The 14536-nt window shown below is 37.3% G+C and overlaps 1 long non-coding RNA gene across 1 annotated transcript in view; it reads left to right on the forward strand.

The window, feature by feature from the left end:
- Positions 1-909: 909 nt before the first annotated feature.
- Positions 910-14536, forward strand: part of LOC309644272 — a 118718-nt gene continuing 105091 nt past the window's right edge. Inside the window, exon 1 of the long non-coding RNA XR_014254336.1 lies at positions 910-6115. This is a non-coding gene — a long non-coding RNA (uncharacterized lncRNA). The remainder of the gene's footprint in view (positions 6116-14536) is intronic.

A 14536-nucleotide genomic window follows, 5' to 3' on the forward strand; every position in this document is an offset into this window, starting at 1 on the left:
GACAATGTTTCTAACTCCATGGAGTCAGGGAGATTCTACAAAGTGTTTTTTGTACAGGATCTGATTTACTGTGGCTTGGGAAGACCATATGCCTTCAGGACTGTTGTATCTGGATAAGCAGGTATGGTGTAGAATGAAATGGCCTTTAGACTCAGGGTCCTGAGAATACTTCAGACGTCCACACTTTGCCTGAATTATATATAATTTGGACCCTTATTTATTAATTTAATTTATTAATTTAATTATCTATTCTTTGTCTTCTTCTAGAGCTCATTTTAAGTTGCTTATGTTAACTCATATATCAAAACAGTGATACATAAATAGAGAAAAATGATAAGACCAGAGCAAATATGCATTGGAGTCAGAAGAAAGTTAAGTCTGGGATTGGGAGATGAGAGGAATGAGGAAACCACAAGTGTTCACATTATCTGAGTCTTCATAGTTGCTAGAGATGAACAAGAAATTGGGCTCACCTTGGCAACCAATGTGAAAACAAAAGTTGGTCTGGAACATAGTTTTAAGGTGTAAGAAAAAAAATCATCAGTTTTGGTGAGAAACAAATACTTCACTAGATTAAAATCTAAACTAAATTGCTCACATGGAACTTCCATTAAGGGCAGTGGAAGAAATTCTCAACACTACATAAAACTGTGTGTAATTAGTATCATTCCTCAGTAAATGCCAGGCACAATTCTATACAAGACCCATCTCAAGGGCCAATATACCTCAGGACAACTGTGCACCTTTCTGAGGGATTAGCTTGATTTGAGGGTAAAACCTGAAATGCTAGGAAAAATGGAAAGACTATCAAAAATTCCTTCATAAATAGCTCCTTCTTCAAGTGAGCTTTGGATATGAGGTAAAAAGCATGGAGTTCATGATTGCATTTTTATGAGCCCATGAGGGATTCTTCATTATTAATCGAGGATACATTATTAATTATTGATTGGCCCTTAGTCACGTTGTATGCTGAATGATTTTATTATTACTATCTCCACTAACCTCACCGCCATCCTCAGAAAGTATCTTTTTAATGCTCGCAGCAATATGCACATAGTTGGTGATTAATGAACATGAGTTGAATTAACTGCGCTAGCAGCCAGTTGAAAGTAAACGCCAGGTTTATTTCTCTTTGGAAATTGACCATTAAGGAAGCATGAAAGATGCATCGGAGATAAACAGAATTTTCCATAATCAAATGCATCAGCATGGAATACCTAGTTTGGAAGCCAATGGGATACTGGTCCTAAGAATTGTATCCATGAGGTAAAACTTCAGGAAATGTTAAAGTAAGGATGAAGGGATGGTTAGAAAATATATTCTAGACAAAGAGTAGTGTTTGGGAAAAGATTCAGTAGGGAAAGCAATTCTAACCTTATTTCCAGAAGCTCAAGGCCACAAAAATGATTAAAATGGACATTTCTATGAAGATTATTTTATTTTATCCAAAGCTGTCCCACCTAGTAGAGACTAGTATATAGCGATCTATGGAAAGAGCCCAGAGTGGCTATAGAAAGACCTCAGGTTCACAGGGCCAGGACTAATAATGTTTTCTGACTTCAAACCCAAAGCTTTAAGAGATCTGTCTTCTGCCTTTCAAGTCTGCTAAAGATATATTTTAAAACTGTTGAATGTTAGACAAGGAAGAGCAAACCTTCCACTTGCCAGCTCTCCTCCTCCTCACCATCTTACCCAGCTATGTCATTTTTATTTGGCAGTTCCTTCTCATCTTGTTTTTTCTTCATGCCAATCCATAAAAGTAGAGCACAGGATAGAACATCTAGTGGGTGTTGGTAATTATGGATTAATTCTTCAATTTGGGAGATGAGGTAAAGAAACCCATGCGATGGAGAATGTTACAACAGTTCCTGACAAAGCAAGAACGATGTAACATACATTTACTTGATATATCAGTTATGACTTGGCTTCGACTGTTAATGTCCAACACCAGAAATAATTATAGCTTAACCAGGATAGAAGATGTACAGTGGACATCTAGGGGTGGCCATCCAAAGCTGGGAGAGTAGACCCGCGGTGTCATCAGGTTCTAAGATTTTTCCTGCTTCACCAGTCTTAGCACTGGCTGCTAGTCTCTGTGTACTGTGAACTGAGATGGTTTTTGAAGGTCCAGGCCTTCATTACATCCAATGAAGGCGGCAGCAGAGGGAACCGAAGGAGGATGAAAGGCTGCTCATTTCTCTTTGTGAAGAATGGTCTTAAAGAGGGATCTAGTTGGGTAGTATAAGGCTTTGATTTACATCACATTGCAGAGAGCTTGACCACAGGCTGCAGAGGAGCTGGAAAATTAAGACCATTCTGGAGGCAATGTGCCCCACTGAAAGTGGAAGTTCTGCTACTGATGTGAGTAAGAGAGGGAAGATGCCGTAAATGATTCACAATAAATTATTGTCATTAGAATTTCTAGTTTCTGATGATTACAGGTTTAAGATTTTTTTTTCCACCTCAATTTGATTTCTCACTTAGGTCACTCTTTCTGGGTTGCATCTACTATTGATCTCAGATCTAAATAAATCTCATATCATACGTTCTTACAGAAAAAATAAAAGAAAAAGAACCGATTAACATCTCATTTCTTTTGTTAACTCTAAGTATAGTTGATTAAAAAATCTCAAAATGCTTATACTAAATTTTACTTTTAATATTATGATATTTATTTCTTTCCTAATATTGCTTCCCATTTTTTGCATTTATAGTCTTCACCATTTACTTGTAGTTAAAAAAATGAGGACTCTTTCTGGCCTCATGTGAATTTATATAATTTTTTTGCTTTTGGCAAGAATTTTTGTGTAAGATTAAAACAATTTACCTTCAAATTATTCATGCCAAATTTAATTATGTCTTAATTCAGAACCACTTTTTAAAAATTAATTAATTAATTAATTAATTAATTAATTAATTAATTAATGGCTACATTTGGGTCTTCGTTGCTGTGCGCGGGCTTTCTCTAGTTGCGGGGAGCGGGGGCTAATCTTCATTGCGATGTGCGGGCTTCTCATTGCGGTGGCTTCTCTTGTTGCAGAGCCCAGGCTCTAGGCACACAGGCTTCAGTAGTTGTGGCACACAGGCTCCAGAGCACAGGCTCAGTAGTTGTGCCGCATGGGCTTAGTTGCTCTGCGGCATGTGGAATCTTCCTGGACCAGGGCTCGATACCCGTGTCCCCTGCATTGGCAGGCGGATTCTTACCCAATGCGCCACCAGGGAAGTCCCCAGAACCACTTTTAATGAAAGATGGTAACAAAGACAGCTACTTATCTATTTTCAGTTTCTAAATTTTACTCCATGGCACTGAATTCCCGATCCTTTTGAAGTTAGACATAAAAGAAAACTGCATCCCGCAAATCATAATGTAGATTAGGAAACATTTTGAACCCCTTTCCCCTTCATTCGTTTTCTATTTTTTTTTTTGTGGCAATCTTTAAAAAATTTTATTGAAATGTAGTTGATTCGCAATGTTGTGTTTAATTTCTGTTATACAGTGAAGTGAGTCAGTTATACATATATATTCTTTTTCATTAGGTTTATCACAGGATATTGAATAGTTCTCTGTGCTATACAGTAGGACCTTGTTGTTTATCCATCCTATACATAATAGTTTGCATCTGCTAATCCCAAACTCCCAATCTTTCCCTCCCCGACGCAAACACAAGTCTGTTCTCTATGTCTGTGAGTCTGTTGTCTTTCACAGATATCTTCATTTGTGTTGTATTTTAGATTCCACATATAAGTGACATCATATGGTATTTGTCTTTCTCTTTCTGACTTACTTTGCTTAGTATCTCTAGGTCCATCCATGCTGCTGCAAATGGTATTATTTTGTTCTTTTTTTATGGCTGAGTAATATTCCATTGTATATATGTACCACATCTTCTTTATGCATTCATGGACATTTAGGTTGCTTCCATGTCTTGGCTAATGTAATTAGTGCTGCTGTGAACACAAGAGTGCATGTATCTTTTTGAATTATAGTTTTGTCTGGGTATATGCCCAGGAGTGGGATGGCTGGATCCTATGGCAACTCAAGTTTTGTGAGGAACCTCCATACTGTTTTCCATAGTGGCTGCACTAATTTACATTCCCACCAATAGTGTAAGAGGGTTCCCTTCTCTGGGTGTGGCAAGTTTTGAGGGTTACCTCTAGGAAGTCAAGAAGTAAAGTGTGGTGCTTTGTAATGCGGCCTCCAGTTAGCCAGTGGTGGCCTTTGATCTCTAGAATCCCTTGTAACTTGATGTGGGCTGGGGCATCCGGACTTCCAGTGACTGTCCAAAGGTAAGCTTGTTAGCTTCTTCCATTAATAAAGTGGTGGCAGCTACTGCCCGAAGGCAGCCAGGACAACCTCAGGCCACAGAATCTAGTTGTTTGGAAAAATAACCTACCTTCTGTATTAGGATCCCCAGAGCTGTCCCCTGCTTTTCAGCCATGTACAAAATGAATGGCTTTTTAAAACTGGGGAGACCCAGAGCAGGAGCATTAGTGAGGGCCTGTTTGATACTATTAAAAGCCTTTTCCTGTTCCCCAGTCCAAAGTAATGGTTCTGTATCTGGGCTTTTAGTGGTTTCATACAGGGGCTTACCCATTAGCCCAAATCCTAGGATCCAGAGTCTGCAAAACCCTGCCATGCCTAAAAATGTACAGAGATTTTGCTTTGTCTTTGAAACACTGAGGCCTAATACAGCTTGTGTTCCATCTAGAGACAGCTGTCTTCTTCCAGAGTTTATAATTAACCCAGGTATTTAACTTGTTGCTTTGAGATTTGTGCCTTTTTCTGGGAGACACTGTAACCCTGGGCCCAAAGGAAATTAAGAACTTCAATGATGTTCTCATCTGAGACCTCCATGGTGAGGCTACATACTAATATACTATCCACATACCGTAGAATAGTCCTTTCTTTTATTAACTTATTTATTTTTTAATAGATCTTTATTGGAGTATAACTGCTTCACAATACTGCACTAGCCTCTGTTGCACAACAAAGTGAATCAGCCACATGCATACATACATCCCCATATCCCCTCCCTCTTGAGCCTCCCTATCCCACCCCTCTAGGTGGTCGCAAAACAATGAGCTGATCTCCCTGTGCTATGCTGCTGCTTCCCACAAGCTAACTATTTTACATTCGGTAGTGTATATATGTCGATGCTACTCTCACTTCACTCCAGCTTCCCCCTCACCCTCCCCATGTCCTCAAGTCCATTCTCTAAGTATTTATTCCTGTCCTGCCCCTACGTTCTTCAGAACCTTTTTTTTTTTTTTTAGATTCTATATATATGTGTTAGCTTATGGTATTTGTTTTTCTCTTTCTGGCTTACTTCACTCTGTATGACAGTCTCTAGGTCCATCCACCTCACTACAAATAACTCAATTTTGTTTCTTTTTATGGCTGAGTAATATTCCGTTGTATATATGTGCCACATTTTCTTTATCCATTCATCTGTCGATGGACACCTAGCTTGCTTCCATGTCCTGACGATTGTAAATAGTGCTGCAATGAATATTATGGTACATGACTTTTTTTTTTGTTTTTAACATCTTTATTGGAGTATAATTGCTTTACAATGGTGTGTTATTTTCCTTTTTTTAAAAACATCTTTACTGGAGTATAATTGCTTTACAATGGTGCGTTATTTTCCTTTTTTTAAAAACATCTTTACTGGAGTATAATTGCTTTACAATGGTGCATTAGTTTCTGCTTTATAACAAAGTGAATCAGCTATACATATACCCCATATCTCCTCCCTCTTGCGTCTCCCTCCCACCCTCCCTATCCCATCCCTCTGGGTGGTCACAAAGCACCGAGCTGATCTCCCTGTGCTAAGTGGCTGCTTCCCACTAGCTATCTATTTTACATTTGGTAGTGTATATATGTCCATGCCACTCTCTCACTTCATCCCAGCTTACCCTTCCCCCTCCCCATGTCCTCAAGTCCATTCTCTACATCTGCATCTTTATTCCTGTCCTGCCTCTAGGTTCTTCAGAACCATTTTTTCTTTTTTTTAGATTCTATATATGTGTGTTAGCATACAGTATTTGTTTTTCTCTTTCTGACTTACTTCACTTTGTATGACAGACTCTAGGTCCAACCACCTCACTACAAATAGTTCAATTTCGTTTCTTTTTATGGCTGAGTAATATTCCATTGTATATAAATGCCACGTCTTCTTTATCCATTCATCTGTTGATGGACACTTAGGTTGCTTCCATGTCCTGGCTATTGTAAATAGAGCTGCAATGAACATTTTGGTACATGTCTCTTTTTGAATTATGGTTTTCTCAGGGTATATGCCCAGCAGTGGGATTGCTGGGTCGTATGGTAGTTCTATTTTTAGTTTTTAAAGGAACTTCCGTACTGTTCTCCATAGTGGATGTATCAATTTACATTCCCACCAACAGTGCAAGAGGGTTCCCTTTTCTCCACACCCTCTCCAGCATTTATTGTTTGTAGATTTTTTGATGATGGCCATTCTGACTGGTGTGAGGTGATACCTCATCGTAGTTTTGATTTGCATTTCTCTAATGATTAGTGATGTTGAGCATCCTTTCATGTGTTTGTTGGCAATCTGTATATCTTCTTTGGAGAAATGTCTATTTAGGTCTTCTGCCCCTTTTTGGATTGGGTTGTTTGGTTTTTTGATATTGAGCAGTATGAACTGCTTGTAAATTTTGGAGATTAATCCTTTGTCAGTTGCTTCATTTGCAAAAATATTCTCCCATTCTGAGGGTTGTCTTTTCATCTTGTTTATGTTTTCTGTTGCTGTGTAAAACTTTTAAGTTCATTAGGTCCCACTTGTTTATTTTTGTTTTTATTTCCATTTCTCTAGGAGGTGGGTCAAAAAGGATCTTGCTGTGATTTATGTCATAGAGTGTTCTGCCTATGTTTTCCTCTAAGAGTTTTATAGTGTCTGGCCTTACATTTAGATCGTTAATCCATTTTGAGTTGATTTTTGTGTATGGTGTTAGGAAGTGTTCTAATTACATTCTTTTACATGAAGCTGTCCAGTTTTCCCTGCCCCACTTATTGAAGATGCTGTCTTTTCTCCATTGTATATTCTTGCCTCTTTTATCAAAGATCAGGTGACCATATGTGCGTGAGTTTATCTCTGGGCTTTCTATCCTGTTCCATTGATCTGTATTTCTGTTTTTGTGCCAGTACCATATTGATTGCCAGTGTATTGATTACTGTAGCTTTGTAGTATAGTCTGAAGTCAGAGAGCCTGATTTCTCCATCTCCTTTTTCCTTTTTCAAGATTGCTTTGGCTATTCGGGGTCTTTTGTGTTTCCATACAAATTGTGAACTTTTTTGTTCTAGTTCTGTGAAAAATGCCAGTGGTAGTTTGATAGGGATTGCATTGAATCTGTAGATTGCTTTGGGTAGTATAGTCATTTTCACAATGTTGATGATTCCAATCCAAGAACATGGTACATCTCCCCATCTGTTTGTATCATCTTTAATTTCTATCGTCAGTGTCTTATAGTTTTCTGCGTACAGGTCTTTTGTCTCCTTAGGTAGGTATATTCCTAGGTATTTTATTCTTTTTGTTGCAATGGTAAATGGGAGTGTTTCCTTAATTTCTCTTTCAGATTTGTCATCATTAGTGTATAGGAACACAAGAGATTTCTGTGCATTAATTTTGTATCTTGCTACTCTACCAAATTCATTGAGTAGCTCTAGTAGTTTTCTGGTAGCATCTTTAGGATTCTCTATGTATAGCATCATGTCATCTGTAAACAGTGACAGTTTTACTTTTCTGATTTGGATTCCTTTTATTTCTTTTTCTTCTCTGAATGCTGTGGCTAAAACTTCCAAAACTATGTTGAATAATAGTGGTGAGAGTGCACAACCTTGTCTTGTTCCTGATCTTAATGGAAATGGTTTCAGCTTTTCACCATTAAGAATGATCTTGGCTGTGGGTTTGTCATATATGACCTTTATTTTGTTGAGGTAAAATCCCTCTGTGACTACTTTCGGGAGGGTTTTTCTCATAAATGGGTGTTGAATTTTGTCAAAAGCTTTTTCTGCATCTGTTGAGATGATCATATGGTTTTTCTCCTTCATTTTGTTAATATGGTTTATCACATTGATTGATTTGCATATATTGAAGAATCCTTGCATTCCTGGGATAAACCCCACTTGATCATGGTGTATGATCCTTTTAATGTGCTGCTAGATTCTGTTTGCTAGTATTTTGTTGAGGATTTTTGTATCTGTGTTCATCAGTGATATTGGCCTGTAGTTTTCTTTTTTTGTGGCATCTTTGTCTGGTTGTGGTATCAGGGTGATGGTGGCCTCGTAGAATGAGTTTGGGAGTGTTCCTCCCTCTGCTATATTTTGGAAGAGTTTGAGAAGGATAGGTGTTAGCTCTTCTCTAAATGTTTGATAGAATTCACCTGTGAAGCCATCTGGTCCTGGGCTTTTGTTTGTTGGAAGATTTTTAATCACAGTCTCAATTTCAGTGCTTGTGATTTGTCTGTTTATATTTTCTGTTTCTTCCTGGTTCAGCCTCAGAAGGTTGTGCTTTTCTAAGAATTTGTCCATTTCTTCCAGATTATCCATTTTATTGCCATATAGTTACCTGTAGTAATCTCTCATGATCCTTTATATTTCTGCAGTGTCAATTGTTACTTCACCTTTTTCATTTCTAATTCTATTGATTTGAGTCTTCTTCCTTTTTGTCTTGATGAGTCTGGCTAATGGTTTATCAATTTTGTTTATCTTCTCAAAGAACCAGCTTTTGGTTTTATTGATCTTTGCTATTCTTTCCTTCATTTCTTTTTCCTTTATTTCTGATCTGATCTTTGATTTCTTTCCTTCTGCTAACTTTGGGGTTTTTTTGTTCTTCTTTCTCTAATTGCTTTAGGTGTAAGATTAAGTTGTTTATTTGAGATGTTTCTTGTTTCTTGAGGTAGGATTGTATTGCTATAAACTTCCCTCTTAGAACTGCTTTTGCTGCATCCCATAGGTTTTGGGTCATCGTGTTTTCATTGTCATTTGTTTCCAGTTATTTTTTGATTTCCTCTTTGATTTCTTCAGTGATCTCTTGGTTATTTAGTAGTGTATTGTTTAGCCTCCATGTGTTTGTATTTTTTACAGATTTTTTCCTGTAATTGATATCTAGTCTCATAGCGTTTGTGGTCGGAAAAGATACTTGATATGATTTCAATTTTCTTAAGTTTACCAAGGCTTGATTTGTGACCCAGGATATGATCTATCCTGGAGAATGTTCCATAAGCACTTGAGAAGAAAGTGTATTCTGTTTTTTCTGGTTAGAATGTCCTATAAATATCAGTTAAGTCCATCTTGTTTAATGTATCATTTAAAGCTTGTGTTTCCTTATTTATTTTCATTTTGTATGATCTGTCCATTGGTGAAAGTGGCGTGTCAAAGTCCCCTACTATGTTTGTGTTACTGTTGCTTTCCCCTGTTATGGCTGTTAACATTTGCCTTATGTATTCAGGTGCTCCTGTGTTGGGTGCATAAATATTTACAATTGTTATATCTTCTTCTAGGATTTATCCCTTGATCATTATGTAGTGTCCTTTTTCTCTTGTAATAGTCTTTCTTTTAAAATCTATTTTGTCTGACCTGAGAATTGTTACTCCAGCTTTCTTTTGATTTCCATTTGCATGGAATATCTTTTTCCATCCCCTCACTTTCAGTCTGTATGTGTCCCTAGGTCTGAAGTGGGTCTCTTGTAGACAGCATATGTATGGGTCTTGTTTTGTATCCATTCAACCGGTCTATGTCTTTTGGTTGGAGTATTTAATCCATTTACATTTAAGGTAGTTATCGATATGTATGTTCCTATTACCATTTTCTTAATTGTTTTGGGTTTGTTATTGTAATTCTTTTCCTTCTTTTGTGTTTTCTGCCTAGAGAAGTTCCTTTAGCATTTGTTGTAGAGCTGGTTTGGTGGTGCTGAATTCTGTTAGCTTTTGCTTATCTTTAAAGGTTTTAATTTGTCCATCAAATCTGAATGATATCCTTGCTGGGTAGTGTAATCTTGGTTGTAGGTTTTTCCCTTTCATCACCTTAAATATGTGCTGCCACTCCCTTCTGGCTTGCAGAGATTCTGCTGAAAGATCAGCTGTTAACCTTATGCTGATTCCTTTGTATGTTATTTGTTTCTTTTCCCTTGCTGCTTTTAATATTTTTTCTTTGTATTTAATTTTTGATAGTTTGATTAATGTGTGTCTTGGTGTGTTTCCTCTTGGATTGATCCTGTATGGAGCTCTCTGCACTTCCTGGACTTGATTGACTATTTCCTTATACATATTAGGGAAGTTTTCAACTATAGTGTCTTCAAATATTTTCTCAGTCCCTTTTTTTTTCCCTCTTCTTCTTTTGGGACTCCTGTAATTTGAATGTTGATGCATTTAATTTTGTCCCAGAGGTCTCTGAGATTGTCCTCAATTCTTTTCATTCTTTTCTCTTTATTCTTCTCTGCGTTAGTTATTTCCACTATTTTATCTTCCAGGTCACTTATCCATTCTTCTGCCTCAGTTATTCTGCTATTGAATCCTTCTACAGAATTTTTAATTTCATTGATTGTGTTATTCATCATTGTTTGTTTGCTCTTTAGTTCTTCTAGGTCCTTGTTAAACGTTTCTTGTATTTTCTCCATTGTATTTCCAAGATTTTGGATCATCTTTACTATCATTACTCTGAATTCATTTTCAGGTGGACTACCTACTTTCTCTTCATTTGTTTGGTCTGGTGGGTATTTACCTTGCTGCATCATCTGCTGTGTATTTCTCTGTCTTCTCATTTTGCCTACTTACTGTGTTTGGAGTCTCCTTTTTACAGGCTTCAGGTTCATAGTTCCTGTTGTATTTGATGTCTACCCCCAGTTGGTAAGGTTTGTTCAGTGGGTTGTGTAGGGTTCCTTGTGGAGGGGACTGGTGCCTGTGTTCTGGTGGATGAGGCTGGATCTTGTCTTTCTGGTGGGCTGGACCGAGTCTGGTGGTGTGTTTTGGGGTGTCTGTGACTTTATTATGATTTTAGGTAGCCTCTCTGCTAATGGGTGGGTTTGTGTTCCTGTCTTGCTAGTTGTTTGGCATAGGATGTCCAGCACTGTAGCTTTATGGTCGTTGAGTGGAGCTGGGTCTTAGTGTTGAGATGGAGATCTGTGGGAGAGCTTTTGCTGTTTGATGTTACGTGGGGCCGGGAGGTCTCTGTTGGAGCAATGTCCTGAGCTTGGCTCTCCCACCTCAGAGGCTCAGGCCTGACACCTGGTCAGATCACCAAGACCCCTTCAGCCACACGGCTCTGAAGAAAATGGAGAAAAAAGTTAGAAAGAAAGAAAGAAAAAATAAATAAAATAAAAGAAAGTCATTAAAATAGAAAAGAATTATTAAAAATAAAAAAATAAAAAAGTAATAAAAAAAAGAAAGAAAGAAAGAAGAGAGGAACTAAACCAAAAAACAAATCCTCCTATGATAACAAGTGCTAAAAGCTATACTAAAAGAAAAAAAAAAAAGACAGTCCGAACCCTAGGACAAATGGCAAAAGCAAAGTTTTACAGACAAAATCACACAAAGAAGCATACACACATACACACCCACAAAAAGAGAAAAAGGAAAAAAAAAAATGTGTATGTATATATATATATATATATATATATATATATATATATATATATATATATATATATATATAAAAATAAAACAAAGGAAGAGAGCAGCCAAATTAATAAGGAAATCTACCAATGATAATAAGCTCTAAATACTAAACTAAGATAAACATACAAGCAGAGACAGATTAGATGCAGAAAGCAAACCCCAAGTCTACAGTTGCTCCCAAAGTCCATAGCCTCAATTTTGGGATGATTGGCTGTCTATTCAGGTATTCCACAGATGCAGGGTACATCAAGTTGATTGTGGAGATTTAATCTCCTGAGGCTGCACGGAGAAATTTCCCTTTCTCTTCTTTGTTCTCACAGATCCTGGGGTTCAGCTTTGGACTTGGCCCCACCTCTGCAGGTAGGTAGCCTGAGGGCATCTGTTTCCCACCCAGATAGGATGGGGTTAAAGGAGCAGCTGATTAGGGGCCTCTGGCTCACTCAGGCTTGGGGAGGGAAGGGTACAGAATGTGGGGCGAACCTGTGGCGGCAGAGGCCGGCATGACATTGCAACAGCCTGTGGCGCCCCGTGTGTTCTCCCAGGGAAGTTGTCCCTTCTTAGGGGAAAACATAGGAAAAACACTCTTTAACATAAACCACAACAAGATCTTTTTTGACCCATGTCCTAGAGAAATGGAAACAAAAACAAAAATAAACGAATGGTACCTAATTAAACCTAAAAGCTTTTCCCCTTCATTATTCTTTATTTACTAAAAATAGATTCTTTCCTTCAGAATTCCTTCCATAGTCTTCCACCTCTTAAAATCTGGCTTATTCATTGCATATGAAAATTCCTTATAAATGTATCTACCCTAGAATTTTCCACCATTCATCAAAGCTCTTGTAATTTGTTATTCTTTTAAAGTTATTATTGAAAAATAGTTTAATTGTGAACATAGACAAAATGAAACACTTAGAATCTCTCAACGTTAACACAGTAGTTTCATATTGGCATAGTTTCTAATAGTATCACTTTTCATTTAATCTAAGATCTATCATTATTTTATGTACCTCTAAAAAAAGGGGGGCTTCTAATTGAAATGCAAGACAGTATTGATTAAAGGTGCATCCTGATTTTACAACTGTTGATATGTTAAAAATGTGCCTTTTAGAATTGAGAAAATTCTGAATTCACCATTTTAATAACTACATTATTTTCTGTCAGATTGATGTACTATAATTCACTAAATCATTTTGTTATTGTGCAGTTAGGGTATTTCTAGGTTTTTGATAATAACTACCTTATGCTTGTAGATTTTTTACACTGTTGAGCAATTTATTTGTCTCACTTCTTGGATTGTCTGGATCAAAAGATTCATGAAAATTCATATGGTTCTTGCTATTTTTCCATTGCTTTCCAAAAATGTTGTCCCACTGCCACTAGCAGTAAATGAGTATCCCAAATCCACAGGAAAATGTTGAGAGCTATTTAAAGAATCCCAACTTTTTGAAATTCTAATATCTTCATAAATATTTCTGTAATTTATATGTATTTGAAATAGTAAGAGTAAACATCTATCCTCCTGCTGTTTATTAAATTTTTCCTTAGTAAGGCTTATTTAGCAACCACCTATAGTTTTGGTTTCTTTAATTTACTTCCATTTGTCACTAGAACAGTTACTCTGTTGGTGTGATAGGAAAAAAAAAAATCTAGTCTTTATTTTGAATAAGATCAAGATTGTGGTGGTGGCAGAGTGGGTGATATGGAAAGAGAGGTGCCTGAGCCCCTTGTTTTAGCAGAAAGACTAGTAATTTCCTGAACCTTCATTTCCAGCATTTATAGGAACCCAGTGGTCTTTGCTTCCTTTTGTCTTTGAGGGATATAGGGTGATGGCTGTAGAGAGCCCCCCTCCTCTCTACAAAGAATAAAGACTTTGGTGTTAGGTCTACCAGGTTTTAACTTTAATTTTGATACTTAGTAGCTATATGGCATTGGGCAATTTACTTGAAGTCTAACCTAAATTAAGTGTGATAGCAATGCTCACCTAGCAGGGTATTAAGAACTTTGAATAAGTTAATGTATGAAAAGCACCTAATATGCAGCCTGGTTTGCAACAGTCCACTTAATTCTCCTGTGGCCACTGTGGATGCTGGAGCAGGTCATACACAGCATGAGGATACCGCATTTCAGGGGATGCTAGTTGTATAATAGTCATTGTGGATTTATATATATATTTATTACCATACAATAGACATTATAGGTTTTTATGTACTACTGTCTTGTTGTAACTAACTAAACTAAATCGATATATTATGACAACGTTTCATCAGATGGGAGTAAAGTTCCTTGAGAAAACGGTACTTTTTCTAATTTGCAGAGCAGAATACAGTTACTGGTTAGATGAAATTTTCTGAACAGCTAGTTTATCGTTACTTAGGTGTTTTTCTTGTTACCAAGAAATTCACATTTGTAATAGGCAGACTAGTGTTCCCTCAACACTTCAAAGATGTCCAGGTCCCCAGAAACTGTGGATGTGTTACCTTACATGGCAAAGGGGAATTAAGTTTGCAGATGGAATTAAGGTTGCTAATCAACTGTCCTTAAAAGTAGGGAGATTTTCCTGGGTTATCCAACTGGGCCCAGTGTAATCAGAAGGATCCTTAAAAGTGGAAGAAGGAGGCAGAACAGAGGTCACAGAGTTGCAACATGACAGGAACCTACCCATTGTTGCTGGCTTTGAAGATGGAGAAAGGAGGCAATAAGCCAAGGAATGTGGACACTTTCTAGAAGCTAGAAAGAGCAAGAAAGTGGATTCTCTCCCCTGGAGTCTCCAGAAAGGAACACAGCCCTCTTGACCCCTTGACTTTGACCAGTGAGACCCATTAGGTACTTGTAAATTACAAACTGTAAGATAAAAGATTCGTGTTGTTTTAGGCACTCAGTTTGTGATAAATTGTCACAG

The sequence above is a fragment of the Balaenoptera physalus genome (assembly GCF_965194825.1).
Source record: "Balaenoptera physalus genome assembly, chromosome: 15".
Lineage (NCBI taxonomy): Eukaryota > Metazoa > Chordata > Mammalia > Artiodactyla > Balaenopteridae > Balaenoptera > Balaenoptera physalus.